Genomic DNA, 14,964 nt, shown 5'->3' on the forward strand with positions numbered 1-14,964 from the left:
AATCCAGGCACCCATTACTCTCCATGTAAAAAGTCTTCCCTCTCACATCCCCTTTAGAATTAGTCCCTCTAAACTTAAATGTCCCAACCCTGAGGGAAAAATATGACTATTCACCTTATCGATGCCCCTCATGATTTTATATAGTTCTGTAAAGTACCCCTCAGCCACCTTCATTTCAAGGGAAAAGAAAAGCTCCATCTTATCCAGTCTCTCCTTGCAACTCCAGTTTCGGTAACATCCTTGTGAAACTTTTCTGCAAGCGTTCCAGCTTAGTGACATCCTTCCTATAGTTCAGTGACCAGAATCGAATGGAATACCTCCAAATGTTGTGTCACTAATGCCCATCTTATTTATGCCCCTCCATGATTTTGTCAACCTCTCTGAGGTCAATCCTCAACCTCCTTTGCTTCAGAGACAACAGTCCCAGCTTATCCAGGCCTTCCTTTTAACTTCAATCCTCATGTCCTAACAGTATCCTCATGAATCTTTTCTACACCCAGGCTGTCATATTTCAATTTTGTGGGTGAGGCACAGGATATCAGATTGTGCAGGTGAGGCTGCAAGTGCATAAAACTCTAGGCAGATCTGTTGATGAACAGAGGGATCTTGGGGTCCAAGTTCATAACTCTCTGAATGTGCTTACACAGGTTGATAGGCTGGTTAAGAAAGCATATGGCATGCTTGCCTTCATTAGTTGAGACATTGATTTCAAAAGACAGGAAGTTATGTTGCAGTTTTATAAAATTCTAGTTATGCCACTTCTGGAGTATTGAATACAGTTCTGGTCTTTCCATTATGGGAAGGATATCAAGGATTTGGAGAGGATGCAGAAGAGGTTCACCAGGGTGCTGCCTGGATTAGAGGGCACATGCTATAATAAGAGATTGGATGAATTTGGGTTTTCCCTGGAGCGGTGGAAGCTGAGGAGAGATCGGATAGAGTTTTATAAAGTTATGAGAGACATACTGTAGATAGAATAGACAAAGAGTATCTGTTTCCCCGAGTTGAAATGTCTAATGCCAGAGGGCATGCATCTAAGGTGAGAGGGATTAATTTCAAAGGAGATATGATGGAAAAGTGAGGAAAATAGAATGATATGGATATTGTGAAGGGTTTTGAGTAGTTGGCCTCTGTGATTTAATTGTTTTGGCAAACCATTGTGAACGTTCCTGTGCTGTACTTTTCTGTGCTCCATGTTCTCACTTTTTCTCTCCAAACTCATTAAACATGTTTCCACTTATGGCTATATCCAGCATTTTCAGAACTATGTATTTAAAGACCTCGAGCCAAGTTTGTGGTGATTCTACAGTTCTGACATTCTTTTGGGTAGGTCACAACTGCTACCTTATCTGACTTTGTCCACTGTAGAGCCACTTCTGATTACTAACTTTTAAAGCTCATCATTTACAAACTCATGTTGTGCACTTGTTATTTTTACTGACTCACCCAAGTGTGCTTTATTTATGCAGCAATGCAGAGACATTGGTGAAGGATTAGAATAATTAATAATCATAAGATAAAATAATGCAGTATACAGTGCAACTGCCACAGAGAGAGTGCAGTACAGGTAAACAATTAGCACAAACGGGGATTGCAGCAGATATTAAATCAGCCAAACTGGGAGAAATCTATCCACATGATCCATGAATCATCAACTGGCAGTCAAGTGGCATGACTAACTCTTCCTATTCTCTACCCTTGAAGATCCAAAATGACGACCAGTCAGCGGATTGATAAGTATATAAAGGCCAAGCAGCCAAAGGACACAACACAATTATCAGCACACTGATGATGTCTCCTCATTGGGTGTCGAAACATTTGCCAGTAAATCGCCAAGACTGGAGAACAATTCAACCCAACCATCAGCCACCTGAGCTGCACATTTTACAAAATATTTTCAACAAGTGATTCTGCGGATCCTGGAAATCAAGAGCAACACACAAAATGCTGGAGGAACTCAGCAGGTCAGGCAGCATCTATAGAAGAGAATAAATGGCATAGGAACCTTCTTCAGAAGTACTGATCAGGCTTGATGAAGACTGAAATGTCAACTGTTTATTCCCCTCTATAGGTAAACATTAAGGTACAAATTCAGTACAAAGCAGATTATGAGGTCAAGCATTCATCTTATTGTACTAGAAGCTGCCCTTGACCCTGGTGGAATGTGCTTTCAGGCTTTTGTATCTTCTGCCCTCTGGAAAGCAGAACAATGTCCAGAGTGTGAAGGGCATCTTGGTGAGGAAAACTGTAAATGAAGAGCTTATGAAGTGAGGTACTTGGTTCAGGAATGAACTGAAACATTAGCCAGACCACTGTTTCATGTGAAATAGGTCTTACTTACAAACTGAAGCAGCAAACAGAACCACTTACACCACTCCTTTTACCAGGCAGGCTGTACTTCAAAGTTGCAGTGGATTTGTTTCAAAGTAATGGGAAAAGTCACGTTGTTATAACAGACTACTTTTCCAATTACCCAGAGGCTGCAGCAGTGCCATCAACATCTATCAAAGCGGTCACTACTTTCCTGTGAGGCATGGTGTTCCATATGAAGTCGTGTCAGACAATGGTCCACAATTTTCAAGCTGTGAATTTCAGTCCTTTGCCAATGATTGGGGCTTTGGACACATAGCTTCAAGCCCACATCACCATAAATCTAATGGCTAACAGAATGTTCAGTCAAGGTAGTGAAGGGCCTCATGAAAAAAGCATAAGATGGATTAGAGGATTACCACACAAGTCTAGTAATTCACAGAATGGCACTACTGCAGAATGGCCTTACACCAGCCCAGATGCTGATGGGTCGACACATACACACTAACCTTTCAGTGCATGAAAACCTGTTGACACCTAAAGGAGCACACAAGGTCAAATTGGCTCAAGTTGAAAGGGGAAGAAAAGCAGAAATAGTATCACGAAAAGCCTACCAGTCCTGAAGCCTGGAGATCAAGTGCAAATCCGGGATCATGATTCTGGCACCTGGTCCATGCTCATGGATATTTGCAAGAGGAAGTTGCTCTACATTCCTACCAGATGCAGATTGAGTGAGGAACACTTCTGAGAAGGAACTGTGTGGATGTATGACCACAAGCTCCAACCAATAGCTGTGACACGTCACCTGTCAGTACACCAAAAGGGCCAGCAAATGTAAAGAATGCACTTGTTGATCAGAGTCCTCAGAAAGACATAAATATTAACACACCAAGTACAAGCAATATACCTATGGAAGCATATGGCAGACCAAAAAGGATCATTAAACCACCTCTGAGATTGACTGAAAATCACTGAGTGAAAATGGGGCTACCTACAGAATATACATATCTTTGTTGGAAAGGATTATTGTTCCTTTCAGGGTTATGAGAACATAGTATTGTATTGGTTTTTTCTTTAAAGGGGGAAGATGTCTTGTTATGTGTGTATGTAATAAAGAACTTAAATTCCCAGTGAGCAATCTGGGTGGTTCACCCAGAACCAAAAGTTTCGATGGTTGCACACACTCAGTGTTGTTCAGTAATAAAATGTTCTCGTGTTTATCCATATCAAGTTTGTCTTTATGAAGAAAAAAACATAACACAGGATGGGTGGGATTTTTCATAGTACTGAAGCAGTGGGAAGTAACAATGTGGGGAGGTTAGTTTCCATGATGTGCTAGCTGTGTCTTACACTTTCTTAGTCACATGCAGACCAGTTACCATACTAAGCCATGTTGCATCCAGATATGATGCTTTCTATTGTGCATTGATAAAAATTGGTGAGGGTTGACAGAGATATGCCCATTTCCTTATCCTTCTGAGGATGTAGAGGCGTAACCAGGAAATAACCATCTGACCTTTATGATAGCGCCATTGATAATGCCAGAAATATAAAGTTCTTTAAGAACAGCAAATTCTCATCAACCATGTCATTCTTGAACCAACTGGCACAACTAGAGTTTAGCAGCATTAGAACTACTTTGATAACATTGCATCAAAATTAGCTTTGTATTTTTTCTGTTCTCACTGTGTTCTTTCATGCCAAAATTGTATTATTTATGTTTAATTTAAGTTTTTCTTGTTAATGTTAATTGTATGATGCTGCTGCAATTAAGTTTTTCATTGTACCTGTGCATATACCGTATGTGCTTGTGTATATGCTAAGAAACTCAACTTTGACCTGCCTTTGAGATTTAAGACACCCACAGTCAAAATCTCTAAGAAGGTGGGGAGGTCACCATTGATGAGAAATTCACCTGAATGGGTGCATAGATGGGAACTTTCTGCTAAGTACAAGAGTCAAATCAAGATAGTGATGGAATGTTTCCCACTTGCCTGGCCGAGTGCTATTTTAACAAATCTAAAGAAGCTTGATACCATCCAGGGTTAAGCAACCCACTTAACCGATATCCCATCAGTCATCCTAAGCTCCCATTCCCTTCATCACCAGGGAAGAGTGACGGCTGCGTATATTTTCTACAAAGTACATATATTTAAAGCAGGGGTTCTCAACCCCTGTTAATGGTAGGGATTCATGGCCTAAAAATGGTTGGGAACCCCTAATTTAAAGAAATAATTCCTCCAGCACTTTTCAAATCTATAAGGATATAAGGAGACCATCACCTTTAGGTTCTTCTTCAAATAGTATCATACCACCCTGATTTGGAAATATATTGCCGTTCTCATTCATCTGTGGGTCTAGATTTGGGCTCTCCCTCAACACACCTCTGGCTTTATGGTGATACCTTCATCAGAAAGTGGCTCATCATCATCTTCACTGGGACAGTGGTGAATGGGCAATATGCCAGCCTTGCCAGCAATGCCACCAAATCTAAAAGAGGAATAAAGGAAAAATAACCTGTCACTGTGTTGGGAGGAACCTGGAGTGCTAATTACCTGTAGTATAGTTCCATGGTTATTATTATCCAGATGATTGCTCTTCTAAACCTCACCACAGAACTTTAGATGTTGCTCCGGATGACTCGGCGTGCCTTTGTGATGCAGTAAATTTTGAAGTGTTTGTATAATTGTTTGTCATGGCAGAATTGTAATATCCTCTATTAAGCAGAATTAAGGTTGATCAAACCTTGCCCTTTATTCAAGTGTTCTTTACTTCTCTACTTAGGCCCAAAGGCAGCATATTTATTGTGTAAAATTAGAGATTATTTGTTAAATACAATATCCTTATCAGTACTTCCAGTACTCAGCAAAATTTAAGACTCTTGTATGTCTTTGCAGATTTTATTTAAGTTAGGAAACATTACCATGGAACACAGTATTCTGAAATAACCTTAGTACTGAGACCTTTTTCTCTGAAGAAGCAGCTCACAATAAAGTTAAGGTATTCTAACAATATTGGCATTGTTTACATTGTATACAAAATTACATTTTAACTAGTTTATAACAATGAACATTAACAAGACTGGCAAATAATGGACTTTCAAAATGTCACTCAATGAATGTTTTATGTTTTCTCTCAGTTTTCAATTCTGTCTCAAAGAAGCAATTAACAGTACATCTGTATGCTCTGACAAGATACACTGTAAAATGACTGAGATATATCTTGCTCTTTGCTTAATAATAACAATTCTTTTGTTAAAAAGGATAAAATGCCTTGTACATTCTTTTCTTCCCTTGTCTCTCCAGTTAAATTATAAACAGAATTATCACATCAACAGAAAATAAAGCTGAATTGATCGCATTGTAGCGTGGTGCAAAGATTTTTTGCTCAGTTTTTTGAAGTACATTTTTAAAAATAAACTTTCTAAGTTTAATTTTATATTACATGTCAATACATGCCATTCAGTATTCTTTACAGGTCATCTCTCAGTCATTTGTGTCTATCAAAGTTTGTTCTGCTTTGTGGGATATCCTATTTTTAATCAGCATGAGATTTTTAATAATATTTATAGTGTGTGAATATCTTAAACAGCTAAGCTTCATGCTGTTTTATGCATGGAATGTGATTGAAAGATGTTTGAATGGATTTACTGTATCACATTAAAGGAACTCAAATACTTGTGGTTTAATTAAAAAGCATTTTGTCAAAGGCACATTAGGGGCTGTGCCTCCCAGTTCAGCCTTGTAACAATCTTACATTGCCAATATCATATACTTTTACAAAGGCTATTATCTGGCTTACTTGGATATTAAGTTGGTTCCCTTCTGTGTTATTAAGTGATATTTTAAAAAAAAAGTATTGTCCAGTGAAATGAATCCTAAAGCGAGGGCACTTACTGCTGAGCTCAAAGAAAGCTCCATGCAAAGTTCTAGCAATATCTGTGTCAGGAACTTCCACTATTCCAAAGCCAACTGCTGTTAGGCATCGCTTCAAAGGAATTGCTGATATTTCACAGCTATGGCTGTACCATGTTGGCTGAACAGCCAATTAAAATCTAAAATTCTGTCAGAGAGCAGGCCAGGAAACAAAAAAGCACCATTTTAATTTGCTCTGTAAACTTCTTTCGAGTACTAACTTACTGGAACACACTGATGATTAAAGCAGATGCATCATAAGTGAAGTTTTTGGGAAGAGGAGGGTATTTAATTATTTCTTTAAGTTATTCTTTATATATCGAATCTATGGTAATTTCTTGTCTTTTTTATACTTATTTATTTGGTTCATGCAATTTTAATATCATCAATTGAACTTTTTTTTGCAAAGACAAAGAAAATAATTTTATAATAATTTTAATATTCCCATATAAATTAGTTAGAGAAAATACAATGCAGGACTTTTGAATTAGTTCCATATCTACTCAAATCATTGCTGCAGCAGAGTTGGAGACCAAATTTTATACCATGTAAAAAATGACTACCATGACTAGTGTATGATTTTCCTATCAAGAAGCCCAAAAAAATGCACACTGTGGTGTATTTTTACTGAGGCTTTAACTTTTCTCCCATTATGAAAGCTTCCGCAAAGTGGATGTTTAGTATGGTTGGTTATTTTAATGAAGACAGTTTTCAAATTCATTGGTTATATTGACATTACGTAGGATACAGCCCACAAAATTGCTTTGAATCTCTCCTGTATTCATTGTTCTGGTCCAAAAGATATTTACAGCAGCAATTATGAATTGATCAGTGGGCTCATGCTAACCATTGTCACAGGGATCTACGAACAATATTTACTATAGTTCCTGACCTCAATGGATGGAATCAGGGCTATAGTCCAGGGAAGGCAGAAGTTTCACATCCTTAAGATTCAAATATTTAAACAGCAGTTTTGGATGATCAACTGTTGTAGAGTGCTTAGAACAATAAAAACTTTGGAATACTTTACAAACACAAGAAAGCCTGCAGGTGCTGGAAATTCAAAGCGAAAGACACAAAATGCTGAGGGAACTCATATGGTCAGGCAGCAGCTATGGAATAGAATAAACAGTCAACGTATCAGGCTGAGACCCTTCCTCAGGACTGAGAAGGAAGGGTGAAGATGCAAGAATGAAAAGGTGGGGGTGGGGGCGAGGGGAAACAGGTCAGCTGGTGGGTGGAAAAGTTCAAGTCCTGGAGAAGAAAGAATTTGATAGGAGAGGAGAGTGGAGAAAGGGAAGGAGAAGACCCAGGGAGAAATAGTAAGCAGATGAAAAGAAGTAAAAGGTCAGAGTGGGGAATAGAGATGGGGAGGGGGTGGGAATTTGATTACCAGAAGAAGAAATCGATATTCATGCCATTAGGTTGGAGGGTCCCCAGTGGAGATGTTACTCCTCCAACCTGAGTGTGGCCTCATCTTGACCTAAGAGGAGGCCATGGATCAATATGTTGAAACGGGGATTGGAATTAAAATGTTTAGCCACTGGGAAGTCCCGTTCGTAGCAGATGGTGCAGAGGAGCTCATTGAAGTGGTCCCCCAATTTATGACGGGTCTCACCAATGTTGAGGCGGCTGCATCGGGAGCACTGGACATAATAGGTGACCATGGCAGATTAACAAGTGAATGTTGACTCACCTGGAAGGATTTTTTGGGGCCCTGAATGGACGTTAGGGAGGTGAATGGGCAGGTGCCGCATTTTAGGCTGCTTGCAAGGTTAAGCGCGTGGAGGGAGATGAGCGGGGATGGACGAATGGACAAGGAAATCGTGGGGGGAGTGACTCCTGTAGAAAGTGGAGTGGTGGAGGTAAAGATGTGCCTAATGGTGGGATTCCTTTGGAGATGGCAGAAGTTGCAGAGGATAATGTGTTGGATGTGGAGGCTGATGGGGTGGTAGTTAAGAACATGAGGAACTCTGTCACTATTAAGGCGGTGGGAAGATGTGGTGAGTGCAGATGTAAGGGAAAAGGAGGAGATGTAAGTGAGGGCGGCATCAATAGTAGAGTGAGGGAAATCCATACTTTAAAGAAGCAGGGCATCGCTGATGTCCTGGAACGGAAAGCCACATCCTGGGAACAGATGTGGTGGAGGTGAAGAAACTGAGAAAAGGGGAAAGCATTTTTACAGGAGATAGGGAGAGAAGAGATATAGTCGAGATAATGGTGGGAAGCAGTAGGTTTGTAAAGTATGTTGGTTGACAGTTTGTCTCCAGAGATGGAGACAGAGAGATCAAGGAGGGAAAAGGAGGTGACAGAGATGGACCAAGTGAATTGAAGTGCAGGTTGGAAGTTAGAGGCAAAGTAGATAAAATTGACAAGCTCAGTAAGGGTGCATGAAGCAGCACCAATGCAGTCGTCAATATAGCTGAGGAAGAATTGGGGAGTATAACCAGGGAAGGCTTTGAACATAGACTGTTGTACATAGCCAACGAAGAGGCAGGCAAAGCTGGGGCCCATGTGAGTGCCATGGCTACCCCTTTAGTTTGGAGAAAGTGGAAGGAGCCGATGGAAAAATCGTTCAGGGTGAGGACCAATTTTACCAGATGGTGGAGAGTGGTGGTGGAGAGTGATTGGTTGGTTCTTTTGTCAAGATGGAAGTGGAGAGCTTTGAAGCCTGAATGATGTGAGATAGAAGTGCTTAGGGTCTGAACATTCATAGTGAAGGTGAGGTGGTCAGGCTTTGCATCTTTAATGCTCTTGAATCAACTCTCCCTCTGCTTTTCCATATATGGATTTAGAACTGATTCCGGCTGCCTCCCCAGTTATTATTCTGAGTTCTCTATTTAGCCTCTCCTACTCCTTTCAGTCTTTCTATCTCAGTCACTCATGGTCTCAGAACTGTGGTCTCTGATCTCAGATCTGACAATGCTTTACGATCTATGCATTGCAGTGGGTTCAAGGCATTTTAGTTAGGATCTAATCTTATTCAGGATTTAGTAAATAGATGATTTACCTACAGTGTGAGACAAAGATATTTGATCCATGAAGTTCTTCCAGTCCAGGCTTTGGTCCTCCATTCACTTAAAGTTTCTGCCACCTCAGCTGAAGGTCAATATGCAGATCTTATTTAATGTCCAGAGATATTGCAGTATCTGCTGCAGAGTGCATTAGGTGCATTTGTCTGGCTTAGAAGTGAAGCAACAAATCAAAAAATTATTGTTTGCAATGTGTTAAAATTTTCAAGTCAGTTAAAATGTTCATTAAAACATGTGACATCTCCCAGAAGAAAATGGGCAATGATGACAAAGAAAATTGTGTAGAACAGAGTCTTTACAAATTTTTTGGGAGATGGTGTATAGAACTGAAGCAAAGCAATAGTGAGGGAATTGAACTGAATTGACTTTATTTCTTACATCCTTCACATACATGAGGAGTAAAAATCTTTACGTTACATCTCCGTCTAAATGTGCAATGTCCAATCATAGTAATTTATAATATTTCATAATAAATGGAACAGTCAATGTAACATAGAAATATACTCAGTTCAGCGTGAATTAATCAGTCTGATAGCCTGGTGGAAGAAGCTGCTGGTCCTGCCTTTTATGTTGCGGTACCGTTTCCTGGATGGTAGCAACTGGAATAGATTGTAATTGGGGTGACTTGGGTCCCCAATAATCATTTGGGCCCTTTTCTCACATCTGTCTTTGTAAATGTCCTGAGTCATGGGAAGTTCAAAACTACAGATGCACAGGGCTGTCCACGCCACTCTCTGCAGAGTCCTGCGATTAAGGGAGGTACAGTTCCCATACCAGGCAGTGATGCAGCCAGTCAGGATGCTCTCAATTGTGCCCCTGTAGAAAGTTCTTAGGATTTGTGGGGGCCCATACCAAACTTCCTCAACCGGCTGAGGTGAAAGAGGCGATGTTACGCCTTTTTCACCACACAGCTGGTGTGTGCAGACCACATGAGGTCCTCGGTGATGTGGATGCTGAGGATCTTAAAGCTGCTTACCCTCTCAACCCCAGATCCATTGACGTCAATAGCGGTTAGCCTGTCTCCATTCCTCCTGTAAACCACAACCAGCTCCTTTGTCTTTGCGACATTAAGGGAGGGGTTGTTTTCTTGACATCACTGTGTCAGAGAGATGACTTCTTCCGTGTAGGCCACCTCGTTATTGTTTGAGATTAGGCCAAATAATGTAGTGTTGTCAGCAAATTTAATTAGCCGATTAGAGCTGTGGGTGCTAACACAGTCATGGGTAGACAGGGGGTAAAGGAGGGGACTCAGTACACAGCCCTGAGGGGCTCCTGTGTTGAGAGTCAGAGGGGTGGAGGTGAGGGAGCCCACTCTTATCACCTGCCAGCGATCTGACAGGAAGTGCAGGATCCAGCTGCACAAGGCAAGATCAAGTAGGGTTATGACTCATATATCTGAATTATGGAAGAGGAGGTGCTTGCTGCCTTAAAACAAACTAGAGTGTGTGAGTCCACAGGGCTTGATAATTTGTATCCTTGGATCTTCTGGGAGGCCTATGTATAAATTAGAGGGGCCCTGGCAAAGGTATTTAAAACTTCCTTAACCATGGATGAGGTGTTGCAGGACTAAAGGTTAGCTAATGTTCCATTGTTCAAGAAAGGTTTTAAGAATAAGCTGGGAAATTAGCTGATGAGCTTGACATTAGCAGTGGGTAAATTATTGGAATGTATTCCAAGGTATTTGGATAGACAGGACTGGATATCTCAATATACGGAGTATAAGAAATAAGGTGAATTATCTCGTTGCACTATTACAGATTGTCAGGTATAATGTTGTGGCCATCGCTGAATCGTGGCTGAAGGATGGTTACAGTTGGGAGCTGAATGTCCAAGGTTACACATTGTATTGAAGGGATAGAATGTAGGCAGAGGGGGTGTTGTGGCTCTGCTGGTAAAGAATGGTGTCAAATCAGTAGAAAGATGTGACATAGGATTGGAAGATGTTGAATCCTTGTGGGTTGGGTTAAGAAACTGCAAGGATAAAAGGATCCTGATGGCAGTTATATGCAGGCCTCCCAACAGCAGCTGGGATGTGAACCATAGATTACAGCAGGAAATAGAAAAGGCATGTCAAAAGGGTAGTGTTATGATAGTCAGGGAAGATTTCAACATGCAGGTCAATTGGGAAAATCAGGTTGGAATTGGATATCAAATGAATGAGTTTGCACTGAAAAGCTATCTCATAGGCATCCAACAGTTTGTCATTGAGCCTACTAGAGGATCATACTGGATTGGGTGTTATGTAATGAACTGGAGGTGATTAGGAAGCTTAAGGCAAAAGAACATTTAGGAGACAGTAATCACAATATGATTGAATTCAACTTGATATTTGATAGGGAGAAAGTAAAGACTGATGTAACAGTACTTTAATGGAGTAAAGGTTAATACAGTGGTATGGGAGAGGAATTGGCCAAAGTAAAGTGGAAGGAGATACTTGCAGGGATGACAGCAAAGCAGCAATGGTGTGAGTTTCTGGGAAAAATGAGGAGGGTGCAGGATAGATATGTTCCAAAAACAAAGTAACACTCAAATGGCAAAATAGTACAACTGTGGTTGACAAGGGAAGTCAAAGCTAAAGGCAAATGAGAAGGGATATAACAAACAAAAATTATTGGAAGACAGAGGATTGGGAAGCTTTTAAAACCCCACAGAAAGCAACTAAAAGAGTCATTAGGAGGGAAAAGATAAAGTATGAAAGCAAGCTAGCAAACAATATCAAAGTGGAAAGTGAAAGCTTTTGCAAGTATATGAAAAACAAAAGAGAGATGAGAGTGGGTATAGGACCACTAGAAACTGAGCCTGGAGAAATAATGGGGGCCATAGAGATGGCAGATAAACTAAATGAGCATTTTGCATCAGTCTTCACTGTGGAAGACATCAGTAGTGTGCCGGATGTTGAAGGGTGTGAGGGAAGAGATGCGAGTGTGGTTACTATTACAAGGGAGAGGGTGTTCAGAAAGCTGAAAGACCCTAAGGGTTCATAAGTTATGCTGACCCGATGAACTGCACCCTGGGGTTCTGAACGAGGTAGCGGTAGAAATTGTGGAGGCATTAATAATTCTCTTTCAAAAATCATTGGACTCTAGCATGGTGCTAGAAGACTGGAAAATTGCAAATGTCACTTCACTCTTTCAGAACGGAGGAAGATAGCAGAAAGGAAATTATCGACCAGTTAGCCTGACCACAGTGGTTGGGAAGATGTTGAAGTCAATTGATAAGGATGAAGTTATGGAGTTCTTGGTAACACAGGACAAGATAGGGCAAAGTCAGCATTGTATCCTTAAGGGAAAATCTTGCCTGACGAACCTGTTAGAATTCTTTGAGGAGATTAAATGTAGGTTAGATAAAGGGGATGCAGTGGATGTTGTATATTTGGACTTTCAGAAGGCCTTTGACAAGGTGCCACACATGAAGCTACTTACCAAGTTAAGAAACCACGGTATTACAAGAAAGTCACTGGCATGGTTAAAGCATTGGCTGATTGGTAGGAGACAGCGAGTGGGAATAAAAGGATTGTTTTCTGGTTGGCTGCCAGTGACTAGTGGTGTTCCGCAGGGCTTGGTGTTGGGACTGCTTCTTTTTATGCTGCATATCAATGATTCAGATGATGAAATAGAGGGCTTTGTTGCCAAGTTTATAAATGATACAAAGATTGGTGGAGAGGTAGGTAGTATTGAGGAAACAGGTAGGCTGCAGAAGAACTTAAAAAGATTAGGAGAATGGACAAGAAAGTGGCAAAAGAAATACAATGTTGGAAAATGCATGGTCATGCACTTTGGTTGTAGGAAGAAATGAGCTGACTATTTTCTAAATAGGGAGAAAATCCAAAAATTTGAGATGCAAAGGTGCTTTGCAGAACACTCTAAAGATTAACTTGAAGGTAAAGTCAGTGATGAGGAAAGCAAATGCAACGTTTGCATTCATTTCAAGAAGTCTAGAATACAAGAGCAGGGATGTGATGCTGAGGCTTTATAAGGCACTGTTGAGGCCTAACCTTGAATATTGTGAACAGTTTTGGCCTTGTCTTCTGAGAAAGGATGTGCTGGCATTGGAGAGGCTTCAGAGGAGGTTCATAAATGTGATTTTGGGAATGAAAGGGTTATCTTACAAGGAATGTTTGATATCTCTGGGTCTGTACTCACTGGAATTTAGAAGGATGAGGGGGGGTTCTCATTGAAATCTTTCAAATGTTGAAAGAGCTAGACAGAGAAGTTGTGGAAAGGATGTTTCCCATGGTGGGGAGTCCAGGACAAGCAAGCACAGCCTCAGGATGGAGGAGCTTCCATTTAAAACGGAGATGCAGAGAAATTTCTTTTGCCAAAGTGTGGTGAGTTTGTGGAATTTATTACCACAGGCAGCTGTGGAGGCCAGGTCGTTGGGTGTACTTAAGGCAGCACTTGATAGGTTCTTGATTGGACAGGACATCAAAGGTTATGTGGAGAAGGTTGGGGAGTGGGGCTGAGGAAAAAAAAGGATCAGCCATGATTGAATAGCAGAGCAGAATCGATAGGCCAAAGTGGCCTTATTTTGCTCCTATGTCTTAAGGTCTTATGGATTAGGAATAGTCAAGATGGTTGTGTGTGTGATTGGTTGTGTTTAACTTATAGTGTTTTTCCAGGAGGTTACCTGAAAAGTTGGATGAAGGAAAGACATTTGATGTTGATAGTTGAATCCATTGTTGTTAGTTACCTATGTTAATGACTTCAATGATAATGTGGTAAACTGAATCAACAAATTTGTAGATGCCATCAAGATTGATGGCAGAGTGGACCGTGAGGGAGGTAATTAAAGCATGAAGCAGGATCCGGGCCAGCTGGGAAAATGGACTGAAAAGTGGTAGTTGGAATTTAATGCAGGGAAGTGTGAGATGTTGTGCTTTGGAAGGGCAAACCAGGATAGAACGTATGCAGTGAACGGTGGGGTACTGAGGAGCCTAGTAAAACTGAAGGATCTGGGAATACAGAAATGTAATTCCTTGAAAGCTTTTGGCACAGTGTTTTTCAGAACTCAGAATACTGAGTACAGAAGTTGGGATGTTATATTGAAGTTGTAAATCCAAATTAGGAGTATTTGTGGAAAGGTCTGGTCTACCTACAGGAAAGATCTCAATAACATTGAAAGTACAGTGAAAATTTACAGTGTTTTTGCTGAGACTTGAGAACCTGAGTTGTAGGGAAAGGTTGCATAAATTGGGAATACTGGACTTATTACTCACTGCTCTCCTGGAGCATAGGAAAGTGGAGAGTGATTTGATATAGGTATTCAGGGTATAAGGGATATAGATAATGGTCAATGCAAACAGGCTTTTTCCACTGAAGTTGGGTGAGACCAGAATTAGAGGTCAAAGATTTAGGGTAAAAGCTGAAATATTCAAGGGGAACCAGAGGGGGATCTTCTTCACTCAGGGTGTGGAATGGGCTGCCAGAGGCAGTGGTGGATGTAGGTTCAATTGCAACATTTAAGAGAAACTTGGATATGTACATGAATGGGAGGGGTATGGAGAACAATAGTCTAGGTGCAAGTTAATGAGATGAGGGAGGATAATAGTTTGGTACAGACTAGATGGGCCAAAGGACCTGTTTCTGTCTTGTAGTGCTCTATGGCTCTGTGGCTGTATTATAAGTTTATTCACTTATAAGATAACCATTGTCCTGCCATGACCTGTATTGATTTTACTGTGACTTGAAATGTTTGAAATTGGTTGTCAT

General features: G+C 40.6%; 1 protein-coding gene across 2 annotated transcripts in view; it reads left to right on the forward strand.

Annotated features, from left to right (window-relative positions):
* Nucleotides 1-14,964, forward strand: part of LOC134348068 (interleukin-1 receptor accessory protein-like 1) — a 1,445,875-nt gene that overhangs the window by 104,317 nt on the left and 1,326,594 nt on the right. The window lies entirely within an intron of this gene.

This window comes from Mobula hypostoma, chromosome 6, assembly GCF_963921235.1.
Source record: "Mobula hypostoma chromosome 6, sMobHyp1.1, whole genome shotgun sequence".
Classification (NCBI taxonomy): Eukaryota; Metazoa; Chordata; class Chondrichthyes; order Myliobatiformes; family Myliobatidae; genus Mobula; species Mobula hypostoma.